General features: G+C 42.3%; 1 long non-coding RNA gene across 1 annotated transcript; it reads left to right on the top strand.

Annotated features, from left to right (window-relative positions):
* Window positions 1–1,635: 1,635 nt before the first annotated feature.
* LOC130357728 (uncharacterized) lies at window positions 1,636–19,550 on the top strand. Its single transcript, XR_008889236.1, has 4 exons — window positions 1,636–1,767; window positions 8,560–8,667; window positions 9,009–9,125; window positions 19,381–19,550. It is a non-coding gene; the product is annotated as an uncharacterized LOC130357728 (long non-coding RNA).
* The last annotated feature ends 201 nt before the right edge of the window (window positions 19,551–19,751 follow it).

Here is a 19,751-nt window from a genome sequence, read left to right as displayed (position 1 = left end):
AAAAACAGACAGTTTTCCTTACTGGCAGATTTATAAATCTGAGCCATTGACTTTATGGAGAAATTTTGAAAAGACACATCTGTACATGCACTACTGAGTAGATTTACCATTTGGGATATCTGGTTGACAGTCACTAAGATGGAATGTAATTTTTAGCATAACCTCAAGTTTTCGATGCCTTATAAATAAGCACTTCAGACTTGAAGGATACTAATACTGTTACAAATTTATGTTTGCTTGCGGCTATTAGAAGAAAATGCTATGTTTATATTATTGTATTTTATGTTATCACTTTACAAAAGGCAGCATACTATAATTCCATACACAATCACTTTTCTTCATAAGGCTATAAAACGTTATTGCAGGGCTTTAAACTATATAACAAGTGTAAGGGAATGCTTGAATAGCAATTTTCCAACATAATGGTGAAATGGGAATTCCTTCATTTATGTGAGCAAGGAATATATATTATAATAATGGTGGGGTCAGGAACTCAACATTTGAAGTTGTTACTTCATTATCCCTAAGTACACATTATACAATATATTGTTGTTTTGAGCAACCTATAAAAAATATTATAAGATGACCTCGGGAATATTTCAATCTATACCAACAATTATTGAATAACTACACTGAGGAATGCAAGAATTTGAGATGTGGCACACAACAGTTGTGTTCAATTAACAGCTGATCTGTCACAACTGGGCAGGGAAGGAGTGCACACTATTCTCACCCACTCCCCTATCCATGCCTACTTATGTACCCGCTCTAGGCAACGGGTCCGTAACTACGGAGACCGTCCCTCCCTAGACAAGTGACGGGAGTCAACTGTAAAAATAATACAGTAGGGAGCAGACAGACGAACAGAAGCCAAATTAACACACTCACACCATAAGTCTAAGTCCACTAACCGCGAACAAAAAGGAGTTGTCAAAGTACAAAATTGCTAATACCAGAGAAGTGTCAACGAGTGGAGCCAAAGGGTCAAAATGCCAGATATTACAGATACAGTAGAAAGCTAGCTAGGAGTACAAACTGAGCTCTTTAGCAGGCAAAGACTGGGAGTAGACTACCAGAACAGGTGTTCAATCAAGGTCAGCTGACCAGTCCAGACAGCCGGGTGTAACCCAGCAACAAAAAATAACAAAGAACCTGTCATAACCTTTTAACCCTATAGGTTCTGACATGATCATTGGGCTTTAGAAGACTTACTTCCATACATGACCCAACAAAAAATCTATTGGCTGAAACTAAGAAAAGGATTAGAAAACTCTTCCAAGGTGAAAAAATAAATAAATACATAAATAAATTAATTAAATAAATACAAACAAGAAAAGGAGTGTACCAAAAGATGTTGATTGCCCCTAGTTAACAGTATAAAAAAAATGCAGTAAAGCCATAAAGAAAACAAAGATTAGAAAAAAAATGTAAACAAAAGAAGATGTCAAAGCAGCAGCCAAAAAAGACTCAATGGGGGAGATTTATCAAAACCTGTGCAGAGGAAAACTTGCTTCTTTCATTTTTCACAGGCCTTCATAAAAATGAAATAAGCAATCTGATTGGTTGCTATGGGCAACTGGGCAAGTTTTCCTCTGCACAGATTTTGATAAATCTCCCCCAATATACCTTTAAAATAGAAAATGCACAGCATAATAGATGAAACAATAATGAAGTCAATGTTTGTGACAGAACCAACACCTTATCTGAAGAAAAAAAAAAGTTACATTCGGCTAAAGAGAAGCGATCATGGAGTGTGGATAATTGGATGTAAGTGATATTTACTTATGAATCAACAATCTGCAATGGCAAGGAGATGATTCTGGGACTTTTGTTTAGTGCCTTTCGAACAAAACATATAAAGATGACATATGGGGTTGTATGTCAGGTAAAGGACTAGGAAAGATGACAATATCTACTGAACAGTAAAGAACTGGTCTGCACGTCTGCTCAACGGAAGGTTTCTATCCTCCTTGAGCTTGCCTTAGGACACCTGCGTTACGGTTTTACAGGTGTACCATTTGATCAGAAATAGGTATGGTGGGGATGAAGTCATTTTCAGAATTTATCCCCTTGCCGCAAAACACCGCTTATAAATAGTACTGCGTCACGGCAGGGTTATGAAGCGAGCTCAGAAGCTGAGCTTGCATCATACCCGCTTGGTCCTGGCTTCTATCAGCATCCAGGACCCATGCTAATGCTGGGCATCGCGGTTCAGGCACATGTCCGGCATGAACTCTCTAGATGCGGCAATCAAAGTTGATTGCCACATCTAAAGTGAAAGTGAAAGCTTTCAGGCAGCTCAGTTGGTGAAAGCGCGGTGTCCCGATCAGCTAGGATGCACGAGGAGGGTCCCATACCTGCCTCCTCAGCATCCGATCGCCGAATGACTGCTCCGTGTCTGAGATCCAGGCAGGAGCAGTCAAGCGGCGATAACACTGAGCAATGCAATGGCATAGCACTGAACAGTGTAAGAGATCAGTGTAATGCATGTTATAGTCACCTATGGGGCCTATAACATTGCAAAAGAAAAGTAAAAAAGTTAATAAAGATGATTTCACCCCTCCCTTAATAAAAGTTTGAATCACCCCCCTTTTCCCATTTAAAAAAAGAACAGTGAAAATAAAAATGAACGTCCCAAAAATTCCAAAGTCCAAAATAGCTTTTTTGTGTAACTTTTTATTCCATAAAAAATGAATTAAAAGCGATCAAAAAGTACAATCAAAACAAAAAGGGTACCAATAAAAACTTCAGATCATGGCACAAAAAATGAGCACTCATACCACCCCATATGCGGAAAAATAAAAAAGTTATAGGGGTCAGAAGAGGACAATTTTAAACGTATTAATTTTCCTGCATGTAGTTATGATTTTTTTCAGAAATACAACAAAATCAAACCTATATAAGTAGGGTATCATTTTAATCGTATGGACCTACAGAATAAAGATATGTCATTACAAAGTAGAATTGGTGGTGCAAAAAATAAGCCATCATATGGATTTTTCGGTGCAAAATTGAAAGGGTTATGATTTTTAAAATGTATGGAGGAAAAAACAAAAGTGCAAAAACAGAAAAAACTCCTTACAGGGGTACTCTGGTGCTAAGACATCTTATCCCCTATCTTAAGTAACTAAAAAATTGTTATTAATTCATATTAAAGAGGTTATCCACCATAAGGTGATTTTAGTACGTACCTGCCAGACAGTAATGGACATGCTTAGGAAGGATCTGCACTTGTCTTAGGGCTAAATGGCTATGTTGTGAGATCACCATAAAACTGTTATTTCCTGTTTGACTCTTCTTTCTTTGACTACAAATCCCACAATTCCATTTTCCTCCCTCCCACACATAAGCCACCTCACCCATTGAAACATAAATGAGCTGCAGACCTGTGGTTTTCAACCAGGGTGCCTACAGCTGTTGCATTAGTTGCAGATTGATCCCTCAACCCATTGAAGCACACAGGCTCCCTGTCATCAGCTGTCTAGTGAGTCAGGTCTCAGCCGCATTGCAAGCTGTTAAAAATAAATATTGGGGTGAAAATCACATAAGAATTGTGAGAAAACATTCAAACACAGGTACAGACACTATATTATGAACTACACTAACTTTACAGCCCCTGTAGCATAGTCAGATAAAAAAAAAATTCCCCTGGAATACCCCTTTAAGTTTTCTATTACAAATAAATTATCTAGCCTATCTAATATTTACTTTAATATACAATTACCATATTTCTAATTGATATATTTACACCTCAGTGTTTTTCCTTATATATAAATACCATGATGTCTTCTGAACAGACAAAAATGAAAGACTGAGATTATGTTTCTAGTGAACAGATACAGGTTCTAGTGGACCAGTCTGTCTCACGGTCGGTCCAGTTGGCAGTAAATTCTGCCTTGGCGACCATGCATAAATCAGTGGCCATATCAGTTGCCATGGCAATCTCACAATCTTTTGCTGAAAAAGCACATCAGGAATCTCAACAATCTCAGAGCCATTCTTTAAAGAGGCATTCTAACTATGACAGCCAAAATCCAACTAAACATACAAAAACTACTCATATGGAGGTGAGCCAAAAACCGATGCAGGCATGCTCCCCTCATGCAGCCATGAATCAAGTGCTAAAAAAGTACCCTCCACCCATGAGGAAGACATTGAAGTACGGGTTCATAAAACTTCACACCGCAATAAACCTGACTCCTTTGAGGAGTGTGATGGAGATTAATCTGCAGAGGATTATATTTCCTCCAATTCTGATGACGCCTCCTACCAGCCCAATGATTCGGAGGGAAGTGACACTAATTTTGCCAAATCCAACTATAGGGATTCTACTATAATGGATAGTTAAGGAGTGCCATACTTCGATCCATCCCAGATCAAGCATCCCTTCTCGGGAGAATGGATCCAAAATCCTCAGCTGGAGCAATACATATGCCACTGAATAAAAAAGGGCTTAGATAAAAAGTCCCAGAACAAATTAAGGGCTGAATGCCCAAAGCCCACTCTACCCTCTAATGAGGACGTAACACCTGAATTAGACCCCATACTTGTGAAGTATTTGCAAAAATCGTGGAAAAACCCGAAACAAGCCATAGACCGATCTTTAAAGTCCTGTCAGGGCAAAGTCCTTGACCTTTTGGGCCTCCTTACAAATATTTAGAAATGTCGGAAGACCCCTCTGCTTCAGGTATACTAATTGATGTAGATACCCTTAAAGGCTGGTCACAAAGGGCTATAAGCTTTCTGGGCAACGCTAATGAAGCCCTCTCCATTGAATGGAGATGTTCAATTCTGATTAAGTTGGACCCCCAGTTGGGTCACATAGCCACTTCAGAATCCTCTACACCAACAGAGGGTCTCTTATTCGGGGACCAATTTATTAAAGAAATTTCTAAATATGTTGGCCTGTTCTCAACATTGGACAAAGCTCAGGCTTCACTTAAAAAAGTTTTCCGAGCTGAGCCCCTCAATTCAAATCCTAATATCGAGGCCCCCCTCAACAGGACAGACTGTTATAAAGTGCTCTTATTCCACAACCACAGCCCTTCTTTCCTTATCGAGGACAGCCCTGGAGGGCAAGAAGCCAGCGAGGTTCATCCCGCTCTAGACCATCATCAGGTAAGTCTGAATCCACATTTTTTACAAATTCCAGTGGGCGGAAGACTCACTAATTTTTTCCACAGTTGAGAAATTATCTCTCCCGATCCCTGAACACTGTACAGGCATATCAGATAGAATTCCTACCCACTCCCTTCCAACTTCCTCCTCCACATCTAATACATTTTTCAAAAACAGACAGAAATCAAATACCTTTTATTCCAAGAACTCTATTATCCAAGTTCCTCTGGACAACCCAGGTTTTATCAGCAACCTCTTTCTTGTGAAAAAGAAAGATGAAGGTCACGGACCAGTCATAAACCTTGAGATTATTGAACAATTTTGTTTGTTACCACAATTTCAAGATGGAGGGTATCCATCTTCTGAGAGACCTCTTACTAAGGGAAGATTGGTTGATAAAAATTGACCTCAAAGATGCCTATCTTATGGTCCCTATTCATTCCAACTTTCAACTTTATCTACAGTTTATATGGAACAACCAAAAATGGCAATTTACTTGTCTACCCTTCGGTTTTTCTTCAGTCCCTTGATGTTTCACCAAACTGTTGAATCTAGTAGTGGCCTCTCTTCGATCTCGGGGAGTTCATTTAATAATTTATTTAGACAACATTCTCATCATGGCCAAATCTCGTCATCTGGTCTCCTTACACATGGAATGGACGTTATCTCTTCTTTCCAATCTCAGGTTTGTAATCAATTACGACAAATCCATTCTCATATCCTCCAAGAAGGTAGAATTTCTGGGGTTTTCAGTAAACACCGACACTGCACTATTCAGTCTTCCTTCCAAAAAATGTAAGGGTTACTCTGCTCCCCCACATCCGGAACATTGAGTTCCTGAACGCTGTGTGCGGGCTTCCGTGTTCACGCCCGCCCCCTCCTTGCGTCACGCCCCGTCATGTGACGTCACATCCTGCCCCCTCAATGCAAGTCTATGGGAGGGGGCATGACGGCCATCGTGCCCCCTTCCCATAGACTTTCATTGATGGGACAGGCCGTGACGTCACGAGGGGGCGAGCCTGAACACGGAAGCCCACACACAGCGTCCAGGAACTCAAAGGAAATCCATTCCCTCCTCCATGACAAAATATCTTTTTGTGCGATAGCTAGAATTGTAGGTCTACTGTCCGCTTCCATCCAAGCTATATTCCCAGCTCCACTACATTACAGAGCTCTTCAAAGACTAAAGATCCAACACCTAAGAGAAGGTTTAGGATACTCAGATGAAATTTGTCTGTCATCAGAAGCAAAAGAACAAATTCTCTGGTGGCTTCATCATATCCAGGAATGGAATGGCAATGCGATTTTCAACTCCAACCCAGATTTGATCTTAGAATCGGATGCCAGCCTCAACGGTTGGGGAGCTCATTATGGTTCTCTTTCAACAGGCGGCAAGGGGTCCCCTTCAGAGTCTCAGCTTTATATCAATTGCTTGGAACTTCTAGCAGGCTTTTTTGCATTAAAGAGCTTTGCAATAGAATTATCATACATGCATTCTGATTCGTATGGACAATATTTCAGCAGTCCAATACATAAATCGTCTGGGAGGGACGAAGTCAGGATTCCTTGCCAATATCGGCAAAGATCTTTGCCATTTTTACCTGAACAGAAATATTACTCAAAAAGTGAAGTATATCCCAGGTCTTTCCAATACTGTACCAGATTGGAACTCTCGTTATCTAGTCAATTCCAGTGACTGGAAACTAGATCCAGCTGTTTTTCACCAACTCAACCTCCTGTGGGGTCCACTCCTTCTGGACCTGTTCGCATCTCGACTAAATCACCAACTCCCTCTATTCTTCAGTTGGCGCCATGATCTGGAAGCAGCAAGGGTTGATTCATGTCTACAAATCTGGTCTCTGAAAAGGCTTTACGCCTTTCCCCCTTTTGCTCTCATTCCCAGAGTTCTCCTTCAAGTATCCATTCAGAAATCAACCATAGTATTGATAACTCCTTGGTGGCCAACCCAATCCTGGTTTCCACAACTCCTAGGAATGTTGATAGACATTCTGAGAATTCTCCCGGACTTCCAGAATCCTCTTCTAGACCCGTTGAGGAACCCTCGTCCGTTAATCCTATCCCATCAACTTCCTCTAGTTGCTTGGTTGATCTCGGGTCAAACACATTTGACTCAGATTTTTCTCAGACAACTAAGGATATCCTCTCTGAGGCCTGGGCTCCAGGTACCAGGACCACTTACCGATCAGCCTGGAAACTTTGGACTGATTGGTGCTCACTATGGGATTTGGATCCCTTTCAAGCATCTATCCCTCACATCTTAAACTTTCTATTTGCCTCTTTCGATTCTGATAAGGCATATCGCACTTTAAACCTTTATCATTTAGCAATATCTTTCTTTCATGTACCTGTTAATTCTATCCACATAGGTAAACACCCATTAGTTTGCAAACTCCTTAAAGGCATACGTTTCAAACGTCCACCTTTACCTAAGTATCAGTCCATGTGGGATGTCAACACACTTCTTGACTTATTTATATCCTGGGATGATAATGACTCCCTTTCCCTGAAATTATTATTAAACTTACAACATTACTTTGTCTTATTTCCGTTAAACAAGTTTCAAATGTCAATCCCTTAGATTTCTCTCGTAGGCAATATACTCCGCAAGGAGTGATGTTTACCATTCATTAAATCCTATGTGTCTAAAACTAATCTCTTATGACATTCTTCTTCTCAACTATTTATTTCATACTGTAAACATCACCTTCCAGTTTCTTCTATAACTCTGGCTAGATGGGTTAAACAGGCTATGTCTCTTGCAAATATTGATACTTCCATGTTTGGTGCACATTCCACTAGAAGCGCAGTCTCTCATATTTGATAATTGTTATTATAGCTTTGAACATGCATATAATGCGGGGCCTCCTGTCTTGATATAAAATTAGAGATTTTCCTATCCTAGGTGACAGAAAATATAGATTTTATGAAAGACAGGAGGCGAACATTATCCCCTACTTATCCCATCCCTATATGTTGTTATTGCATATATATTTTTATTCAAAGTCCATTGACTCCCATCAGAAATGGATTCATCTTTCCAGATTCCTTACCCGTGACATTTTTACCTACTGAGCTACAGTGGCTGATTCCTTCGTTGAATTCACCATTCTTCGATATGTTTCTTGTGACCCTTACGAGACTTTGGATCTTCTTTTCCTGATGGATTAGACTGTTCCTGAAATTGGCAAATTAGCCTTTTTGTTTGATATATTTCTTTTTTCTATGTTATGCCTTTGTTCAGTTACTTACATTGTCAAAGAAAGAGGGTGTGGCTTATCGTGCGGCTTATGTATAGCATAATTGGTTGTACGTATTCATTGTAAAGTTTTTTGCTTCACACTGATTGTTGCATGCATGTAATGTAATGCATGTAATGCTTGCCTCCTGTCTTTCATAAAATCTATATTTTCTGTCACCTAGGAAAATCTCCAATTTTCAAGCAATGTGAGCCATGACTACTCTTGGAGGTAGGAGAATACTGTGACTATTGATTTGGGAAATAAGATGTGGAAGAGGCTACTACAAAAGGTAATTAGTGCTGGGGAGATGAGATGTGAGACCTGAGGGTATGGTCCCACAGTATACATAGTACATGCTGACAAACCCCGCCTGATTGCACTGGCACAATTTTGCCTGTAAAACTGCCATATATGGACAAGCCTTGCTGACATCTGGTGGCCAATAGATGCTCAATTTTACCAGTAAGACCACCATGTTATTAGAAAAATCATACAGCCATTGCTCACCATATTTGTGCAAGGTTTCACCTGCATGCACAATTCACATTGTAGAACCATACCCAGAAAGTGTAGACTGCTGTGAATATGGGTTATAAGATATGAGCCGGGAATCTGATTACTGTTTTTCAGGGGCAGATATGAGTTGTAAATAGAAATATGACTACTGTTGGAGTGGAAAGACGGGGGTGTGGGGAGCCCTAAAGATAATTATTACCTTCAGGAGGGGATACGATGTGAGACCTAAATGTAAGTACTGCTGAAGGGGGGATGAAGTGTAAACCCTGAATGTGATTGATGCTTTGCAGATATTAATATTGCTGGAGAAAGTGTATTAGATTTAAGTCATTAATGTGATTACTGGTAAATGGAGGGATGAAATGTGATCCCAGAACTTGATAACTACTGGAGGGTGGATGAGTAGTGAGCCCTGAATGTGATTAAGGTATATTAGCTCTGCTAAAAATACTGCTCACAGAGCATGACGAGTACAGGATCAATGGGAATCCATTATATTCTGCCATAATCAGCCTATGCAAAACAAGCTGCCAACATTGTTGGGTGGAGGGTCTAAGTGTCACACCCTAAAAGGGTAAGTCTCTTTTTTTTTATTTTAAACTTTAATCTAGATGCTCAAAAGTTGTGCTTGAGGCTAGGATTCCACTGAGGTTTTTGTCTTGCGTTTTTTAGGCTTAAAAATGCCAGGAAAATTGCCACTGATTTTCCCTGCATTTTGCATTTTTTTCTGGCGTTTTTGTCTTTGAGTGGAAATTGCATTTTTGACCCCTTCGGCGTATTTATTTATTTATTTTTTAAATTTGTCTTTATAATGACATTTTAATTCATTTTTAAACAGAGACCTATTTATGTCAGCAAGTGGGGACCTAAAAATGTAGCTGACTCGACAATAATAAAAATGTTAAAAGGGGCCATTTAAATGTAAAAATAATATATTTTTTTATAATTAATTTTGTTAAAATTTTTATTAGTAATGTATTTTAATATTGTGTTTAATAAAGTTTGTGTGTGTTTTTAACTTTTTTTCTTTCTTTATTTTTTTAATTTTTAGGTAGAACTACTACTGACAGCATGGAACACACTGTTCCATGATGGGAGCAGTAGTTCCTGTACTAATAGACAGATCAACCCGGGTGTCACTCCTGACACCCGATGTGTTCGTCCTATCTATTGCAGAGATGTGGATCGGCTCTATATAACGCTCACATCTCTGCTCTGAACTCCGGGGCAGCCAGTGATGTGAATAGAATTCATATTTTCCGCTCAGAGTGGTGGCAGCCAATCACCGCTCTCAGCGGGAAATATGAATCAGTGATGTTAATTCAATTCATATCACTGGCCGGCCGGAGTATAGTGCAGAGAAGAGGAGGGCAGGAGAAAGCGCTCCGCATCTCAGGGATGAAGGATAGTGATAGTGAGGTACCTCGAAACACGTCTAGCCTCTATCACCTGTACCCCCAATATTGGCAAACCCGACGATCTAAACCATCATTCACTGGATCGCAAGAAATTTATCACGCTTCAGGGGTTGTACGCATCCCGCCAGCCAGCAGATGTCTCCCCAGCGAAAACTTTTTTCCGGCAACCAGGCTCCAGGACATTGCTGGTAAGAGGCACAATGTGCCAAATCCCCAAAGCCACTCAAAACTTTCCCTGTGCCGACGGGGTAGAGTGGTCCACATTTTAGGGGCCTCCAGTGCTGCAGAGCGCAGCCTCATGCACCCACAGGATTACAATTAAGAGACTATCTATATCCCACCCACCAATCTCTATCCCTGTGCCGCCAGGGTAGAGTGGGATACACACAAGCAAACCCCAGCACCACAGAGTGCATTGATTTTAACCCCTTACTAACACGCTGCTGCATGCAGTATCCTGACCAGATACGAGCTATACATGACATTGCTACTCAGACTATTTGTAATCAACCATACAAGGTACGATCTCCGTGCATACATCTACAGTGGGGCTCAGAAGTTTGGCACCCCAGGTAAAAAATTGTATTAATGTGCATAAAGAAGCCAAGGAAAGATGGAAAAATCTCCAAAAGGCATCAAATTACAGATTAGACATTCTTATAATATGTCAACAAAAGTTAGATTTTATTTCCATCATTTACACTTTCAAAATAACAGAAAACAAAAAAAATGGCGTCTGCAAAAGTTTGGGCACCCTGCAGAGTTAATATCTTGTACTCCCCCCTTTGGAAAGTATCACAGCTTGTAAACGCTTTTTGTAGCCAGCCAAGAGTCTTTCAATTCTTGTTTGAGGTATCTTTGCCCATTCTTCCTTACAAAAGTCTTCCAGTTCTTTGAGATTTCTAGTCTGTCTGTCACGCAATGCACTTTTAAGGTCTATCCATAGATTTTCAATTATGTTGAGGTGAGAAGATTGTGAAGGCCATAGCAAAACCTTCAATTTACGCCTCTTGATGTAATCCCCCGTGGATTTCGAGTTGTGTTTAGGATCATTGTTCATTTTTAGAAGCCCTCCTCTCTTTAACTTCAGCTTTTTCACAGATGGCATCAAGTTAGCATCCAAAATTTGCTGAAATTTTATTGAATTCATTTTTCCTTCTACTCGTGAGATGTTTCCTATGCCACTGGCTGCAATACAACCGCAAAGCATGATTGATCCACCCCCATGCTTAATAGTTGGACAGAGGTTATTTTCATTAAATTCTGTTTCCCTTCTTCTCCAAACGTACCTTTGCTCATACCTGGCAAAAAGTTCAATTTTAACCTCATCGGTCCACAGAATTTGTTTCCAAAAGGCATCAGGCTTGTCTATATGTTCATTTGCAGAGTTCAAACGCTGATTTTTGTGGTGAGGACATAGAAGAGGTTTTCTTCTGATGACTCTTCCATGAAGACCATATTTGTACAAGTAACTCTTCATAGTGGAATAGTGTACCACAACTCCAGTGTCTGCCAGATCTTTCTGGAGGGATTGTGCAGTCAAACGTGGGTTTTGAATTATTTTTCTCACAATCCTGCGAACTGTTCTGTTTGATATATTTTTTGGTCTTCCAGATCTTCCTTTAACTTCCACTGTTCCTGATGACTGCCATTTCTTAATTACATTCCAAACGGAGAATAATGACATCTGAAAGCATTTTGCTATCTTCTTATAGCCTTCTCCAGCTTTGTGAGCATCAACTATTTTCAGTTTCAGATTTATCATGCAGATTTAACATTCTGCAGGGTGCCCAAACTTTTGCAGACGCCATTTTTTTGTTTTTTGTTATTTTGAAAGTGTAAATGATTGAAATAAAATCTAACTTTTGTTGACATATTAAAAGGATGCCAAATCTGTAATTTGATGCCTTTTGGAGATTTTTCCATCTTTTCTTGGCTTCTTTATACACATTAATGCAAATTTTTAACCAGGGTGCCCAAACTTTTAATCCCCACTGTATAAGCACTACAGACTATTTGCCACACTGGGATACCTGCACTTTTTTACCCTGTATATTATATGTCTATTTTATTTTACTTTATTGTATGAATATTTTATACATTTACTACCTTGCTTATCGTGGTGAGTCCAATGTAAGGGCCCTACAAAGGATACCACAAGCACTTTCATTGTAATAATAAATTGTTTTCAATTAATTCACTGGATCTACATCATTTTTTCCATACCGTATTTATCGGGGTATACCACGCACCGGCCTATAACACGCACCCTCATTTTACCAAGGATATTTGGGTAAAAAAGTTTTTTACCCAAATATCCATGGTAAAATGAGGGTGCATGTGTGCGCGTGTATACCCCGATACACCCCCAGGAAAGGCAGGGGGAGAGAGGCCGTCGCTGCCCGCTTCTCTCCCCCTGCCTTTCCTGGGGTCTAGAGCCCTGCTGCCGGCCCTTCTCTCCCCCTGGCTATCGGCGCCGCTGCCCCTTCTGTCCCCCTGACTATCGGTGCCGGCGCCCCATTGCCGGCGCCGATAGCCAGGGGGAGAGAAGCGGCGCCGACAGCCAGGGGGAGAGAAGGGGCAGCGCCACCCGGTGCCGCTGCCCCGTTGCCTCCCCCCATCCCCGGTGGCATAATTACCTGTTGCCGGGGTCGGGTCCGCGCTGCTGCAGGCCTCCGGCGTGCGTCCCCTGCGTCGTTGCTATGCACGGCATGGCGCACTGGCGTCATGCGCCGCGCCGTGCCGTGCATAGCAACGACGCAGGGGACGCACGCCGGAGACCTGCAGCAGCGCGGACCCAACCCCGCAACAGGTAATTATGCCACCGGGGATGGGGGGAGGCAACGGGGCAGCGGCGCCGGCAATGGGTGCCGCTGCCCCTTCTCTCCCCCTGGCTGTTGGCGCCGCTTCTCTCCCCCTGGCTATCGGCGCCGGCCATTGCCGATAGTCAGGGGGACAGAACGGGCAGTGGCGCCGATAGCCAGGGGGAGAGAAGGGCCGGCAGCAGGGCTCTAGACCCCAGGAAAGGCAGGGGGAGAGAAGCGGGCAGCGACGGCCTCTCTCCCCCTGCCTTTCCTGGGGATGTATAGGCGTATAACACGCACATAGACTTTAGGCTAAAAATTTTAGCCTGAAAAGTGCGTGTTATACGCCGATAAATACGGTATATTGGTGACAATCAAGCCCAGACTTGAGGAAAGTGTACCCCCCACTTTATACAGCAAATATATTATTTTTACATTTAAATGGCCTCTTTCTAAATATTCATTATTGTTGGCTACATTTTTAGTTCCCTGCCCGCCCACATAAATTGATCCCTGTTTAAAAATTAATAAAAAATTTTGTTATGAAAAAGATACATTTCCATCACTACTGTATCTGTTTTTATTTAAATTTTTTTTAGTTAAAAAAGGTATCTCCATCACTTTTTTTGATCATGGGTTTTTGGAAGTCCAAAAAAGAATAAAAAACCGCCTGCAAAAATGCCAAAGTTAAAACCCACATGTCGTTTATCTTGGTGTTTTTTATGGGTGAAAAACGCCAAGATTTTCCCCCAAAAAACGCCAAAGTCTCAACAAGAGGTTGTTTTGGAAAAACTGCCAAGGAGCCAAAAAGAGCTGGAAGACGCCTAAGGGATTAAAAAATGCCAAACTGAAAATCGCCAAGTGGATTTGGCATTTTGCAGTTCACTATTGACTTGCAGCTAACAGAAAAAACACCATGCTGCGACATGGTTTTTGCATGAAAAACCTCCGTGGAATTCTAACCCAATAGGTATTTTAAATTACTTGTTTGTAGCTATTTATTTGGTAGGGTTCCCCAAGGTAACAAAAATATATGGGGGTACCAGGAGGTTAAAAAGGTTGTAAAACACTGTATAACATAGTAAAAAACTAAATAAACATTCATATGAGAAAGAGAGGTGTGGGTCCTGCTTGCAAGAGCTAACAATCTATGAAGAAGCAGGAGTTAATCAAAAGCTAAAAATGATACAACCTTCTTTTATTTAAAATAAATAAATACAACTGAACTAAATAGATAAAAAAATACAGCTAGAAGAACTGGTCTTTTAATCAGTATCTTTTGCGTGCAGGTATGAAGTGTGCAACATCCAGGACACATCTTCATTGTTAATAGACATATCACACTTTATTTGTAAAAAAATTAAAACAACAAGGAATACACTAAAACATCTGTTACAACATGAGAACTTTCCCTCCTACTGAGATCTTAGTCATAGCTATGACTAAGGACCCAGAATCAAGGCAGATGTTTTCATTCTTGACTTTTTGAAATGTACTTGTTGTTCATCTGGATAACAACAATAGGATAAATCAGGGGTCTCAAACTCAAATTATCTGGGGGCCACTGGAGGTAGAAGCTGGGTGAGGCTGGGCTGCATGCGTCACTGACATATAATGCCCCCATCATGCGCCCCTCACATATAATGCCCCCATCATGCGCCCATCACATATAATGCCCCCATCATGCACCCCTCACATATAATGCCCCCATCATGCGCCCCTCACATATAATGCCCCCATCATGCGCCCCTCACATATAATGCCCCCATCATGCGCCCCTCACATATAATGCCCCCATCATGCGCCCCTCACATATAATGCCCCCATCATGCGCCCCTCACATATAATGCCCCCATCATGCACCCCTCACATATAATGCCCCCATCATGCGCCCCTCATATATAATGCCCCAATCATGCACCCCTCACACATAATGCCCCCATCATGCGCCCCTCACATATAATGCCCCATCATGCGCCCCTCTCATATATTGCGCCCATCATGCGTCCCTCACATATAATGCCCCCATCATACGCACCTCACATATAATGCCCCCATCATGCGCTTCTCACATATAATGCCCCCATCATGCGCCCCTCATAATGCCCCCAGCATGCGCCCCTCATATATATAATGCCCCTATCATGCGCCCCTCACATATATGATTCCCCCATCATGCACCCCTCGCATATATGATGCCCTCATCATGCGCACCTCACATATATTATGCCCCCATCATGCGCCCCTCACATATAATGCCCCCATCATGCGCCCCTCACATATAATGCCCCCATCATGCGCCCCTCACATATAATGCCCCCATCATGCGCCCCTCACATATAATGCCCCCATCATGTGCCCCTCTCATATATTGCCCCCATCATACGCACCTCACATATAATGCCCCCATCATGTGCCCCACACATATAATGCCCCCATCATGCGCCCCTCATATATAATGCCCCCATCATGCGCCCCTCATATATATAATGCCCCTATCATGCGCCCCTCACATATATGATTCCCCCATCATGCACCCCTCACATATATGATTCCCTCATCATGCGCACCTCACATATATTATGCCCCCATCATGCTCCCCTCACCTATATAATGCTCCCATCATGCGCCCCTTACATATAATGTCCCCATCATGTGCCCCTCACATATAATGCCCCTATCATGCCCCCAGACAGCCTGTCAGAGGGATTAGTGTAGTGACTGTCAGAGGGATCAGTGTAGTGCCTGTCAGAGGGATAAGTGTAGTGACTGTCAGAGGGATCAGTGTAGTGACTGTCAGAGGGATCAGTGTAGTGCTTGTCAGAGAGATCAGTGTAGTGCCTGTCAGAGGGATCAGTGTAGTGACTGTCAGAGGGATCAGTGTAGTGCCTGTCAGAGGGATCAGTGTAGTGTCTGTCAGAGGGATCAGTGCAGTGCCTGTCAGAGGGATCAGTGTAGTGCCTGTCAGAGGGATCAGTGTAGTGACTGTCAGAGGGATCAGTGTAGTGCCTGTCAGAAGGATCAGTGTAGTGCCTGTCAGAGGGATCAGTGTAGTTCCTGTCCGAGGGATCAGTGAAGTGACTGTCAGAGGGATCAGTGTAGTGACTGTCAGAGGGATCTGTGGTGTCCCGGTACCGTATTGCATAACGTACCTTGGTAGAGGTCCCCAAAGTCAGAGTTCCTAGGAACGTCAGAGTCCCTCTTTTCTAGTTAGCCCCTCGTCACCCCTCAGTTAGTTAATATTAATATAAATATAAATATGTATATTTAAATGACTACCTGTTAGCGTTGCAGGACCTTAGGTCATGTGACTCAGTATTCAGAACTCTATGGTTTGTTGAAGGACCTTTAGTGGTTCTTGTGTCAGGTGTTCACCCACAATGCAATGTAACGGTGAGTGACAGCTGTATGGACCATTCCAAAACCGCTCAGCCCCGGCCCATATAAGGGAGCTGCAGCCATTTATCCCTCTCTTGGGTTGCTGACATTGGATGAGGTAGGACCTCCACAACTTACAAAGACAATTACTAGGCCTAAGCCTTGCGGCCTCAGCCTACGCTAAAGACTGAGTTCTTATCATTCCCCGCTATCTCCGCAAGATCACTGGACCTAAACCTACCCCTAAATCCAGCGGATCTATGCTACAAAAATCCTCCTGTACTAAAGAGAACTTACAAGGTCCCAACCACCTGTCAATCGCTGCTTCAGCTGTATATAGACTCTGTTATCGGGACTGTTGTTACTGCTGCATGTTACAGAAAATCTTCAGTAAAGTTTCTACAAGTTTTCAGCTAAGCACTGGTGGTGGACAATCCGTTATTCTGCACTCACCTATCGCTCTTGGGAAGGGTGGCGATAGGCCCAGCGTTACCTCAGCATTTAACCCTCACCCTGGCGTCACGAGTGGCAAGGGTTAATAAACCCCTGATACCTGATCAGCAACACCCCAGCTACCCTACACCCCCCGAGGCTTACCACAAAGCCTTTTTGGCGTCTCACAAACAGGATTCAGGTGTGTGCCTGTTGCTGTTGTCACTAGTGAAAGTGTACTCCCCCCAATATAACGGACTTTATTCATGTGTTGCAAACCACATTACAGTGTACAAGAGCGGTGCGTGTGGTGTGCATTACAAGGGGGCCACATGAAAAGTAAGGGGGGAGGCGAAGATTTATTTGCTGCAAGAACATGTAAACTGCAAAATGAATACATGCTATGATCCTCTGGTCCGGTCAGCACAGGTAGAGTTAACCTGCTGCCGGAGAAGCGCGCGAAAAAGGCCCGCGCTGCGCCACCCCCGCTAATGGGCATGGCTGTCAAGTTGCTGTATCGCAGCCGAAAAGGAACTTAGAGACAGAGGAGTTGTTCCTGGGGGGACCAGAAGTCGGGGCTGCACCGATGACATCCTTCCTGCCGGCCGCCATTTTGGGGAAGCCCGGTATAAAGGACACTCTGCACAGTGACCTCTTCAGTCTGCACAGAGAGCCGGAGAGTAAAGACATGGCGGAGAGCAGCGTTCCACGTGGTGAGAGCACCAAGATGGCGCCGGAACAAAGGAAAGTTGTGGCGGTCACAGCCCAACTGTTCCAGGATATTGCCGACCGTATGCAGCGGTTGTCCTTGGATGAAGAGGGGGCCTGCAATATTCCCCCACTGCCCGACAATGATGATGACTGGCCGGATACACCTTCAGGAGACTGCGCTGGGACACCTGGAGTAGCATCACCGGTGAGATTGTCCCCTCACCACCGGACTTGGGGCTTATGGGCCAAGATCCCATCGGAGTAGTCTACAGTGAGTACCCCGCTGGAGGCGGCCTCTTCCTCCTCCTCCAGCCCTGAGCCTGAAATACCCCTATCCAGCCTGCAGAGTGCACGACTGCGCTCACCAAGTTTGCCCCAGTGGATTTTTGGGGACGAGCTGGGATTCATCATGTATATGCACGTGGTTCTACAACCTATACCTAGGAAGCCACTCCCACCAATCCCAGCTGCACAAAGAGAAAGGACAGTTGAAAGATATAATAGTTGCAAGATATATTCTTGCATGCGCATTTTGCTAATTTTATTACAAATTTTGCATGTATAAAAAAAGTGAAGGAATATTGCGAAATTTGCAAATATAACACAAATATTCACCCAAATATTCGCGAAATATCGCAAATTCATCACTACTGTATGTAATTTTTTTATTTTCTATGTGTGTCAATAAATGTATTGATACTTAAAAAAAACAAAAAAAAAAAACGACGACTCCTGAGGTTTTCTTTCTTCTTCACATTTATAGAAAGATTCTTGTTGTTTTGCCTAGCAACCAAACAAAGCTCAGATTTCCTTTTACAAGAGCAATATGAGATATGAAAGCTGAGCTGTGATTGGTTACTATAGAAGAGACTCTTCCTATAAAACAGGGCGATAAGTCTCCTCCAGCGTGGAATCAAACCCCTGGTCGGGCCAGTCCTTAAGCTGTAATACGGACTCAAAAATGTGTCTGTCTTTCTGCCCTGGTTTTAGGGCCCTAGCAACACCCCTATAAATCAGAGTGACAATAGAATTTCCACAGTGAAAAACAGACATCTGGTGATGATTTTTGAGGTACCGGTGATCTCAATATAAGGAATGCATTTTTTTTTTTTATATATCATGTATACACGAGGTACACTGCACACTGAGAGGCTAAGTTTCCACTTGTATTTTTTTGCTGGCAGTTTTTGGAATACTGCCACTGCAGTTTTTGAGCCAAAGCTAGAAGTGTATTTAAAAGGAATAGGACATATAAAGGAAGGACTTACTCTTCTCCTATCTTATGGATCCACTTCTGACTTTGGTTCAAAAACTGCAGTGGCAGTATTCCAAAAACTACCAGAAAAAAAAAACAAGTGGAAACTTAGCCTTATGGAGATATGGGTAGGAATATATTATTTCCTGCACAGCACAGAAAACTCTGCAATTCTTTTCTGCATGCCCCCTCCTTGCTCAAAAAAGGTTATGCCAACATTCACATTCACTTTGCCCAATTAATTGCCCCCCCCCTCAAATGTTGAGATATTTCAAAAAATGATTGTTTGTTATCTTAGTGGTTACTGTAATTTTATGACTGCATAGTACCTTGACTGTCTGAGTCATTGGAACCCTCACCAGCCTAGAGTCTATTTCCCATTCACCTCCTGATGCCCCCTTAAATGTTCATGAATATTAACAGGAATGAGTATATTTTATATCAAGTTTAAGTAGACAATATCACACTTTGACTTTTTTTTTTTTTAGTTTAAAGGAATGCTATTTAAGAAAACACACTGAAAAGCAGAGGGAAAGGAGAAACGAAAGGAAGGGCGTAAGGGATACAATGGAAAAGCTGCAGTAGTTCTAGTCTGTGATTTTATCCATAGCAGATGATAAGAGAAGCCAGAGAAAAGAGTAATTAATAAAGTAAAGTAGAGAGGATGGTGGAGGCGTGAATGAGTCCACTGAAGTGTAACACAAGTTGTTTCTCATGAGTAGATACTGATGGATGCGGTATTGGGATGGCTTTGTTGTTCTCGTGCTGCTCTGCTGGGTAACTGCTGTAAGATCTATTGTTCTAAATAGAGATGAGCGAATTTTTTAAAAATTTGATTCAGACAATTCGCCACATTTTC

The sequence above is a fragment of the Hyla sarda genome, chromosome 2 (assembly GCF_029499605.1).
Source record: "Hyla sarda isolate aHylSar1 chromosome 2, aHylSar1.hap1, whole genome shotgun sequence".
Lineage (NCBI taxonomy): Eukaryota > Metazoa > Chordata > Amphibia > Anura > Hylidae > Hyla > Hyla sarda.
The sequence above is the reverse complement of the archived record's forward strand: the minus strand, read 5'-3'. Positions and strand labels throughout refer to the sequence as shown.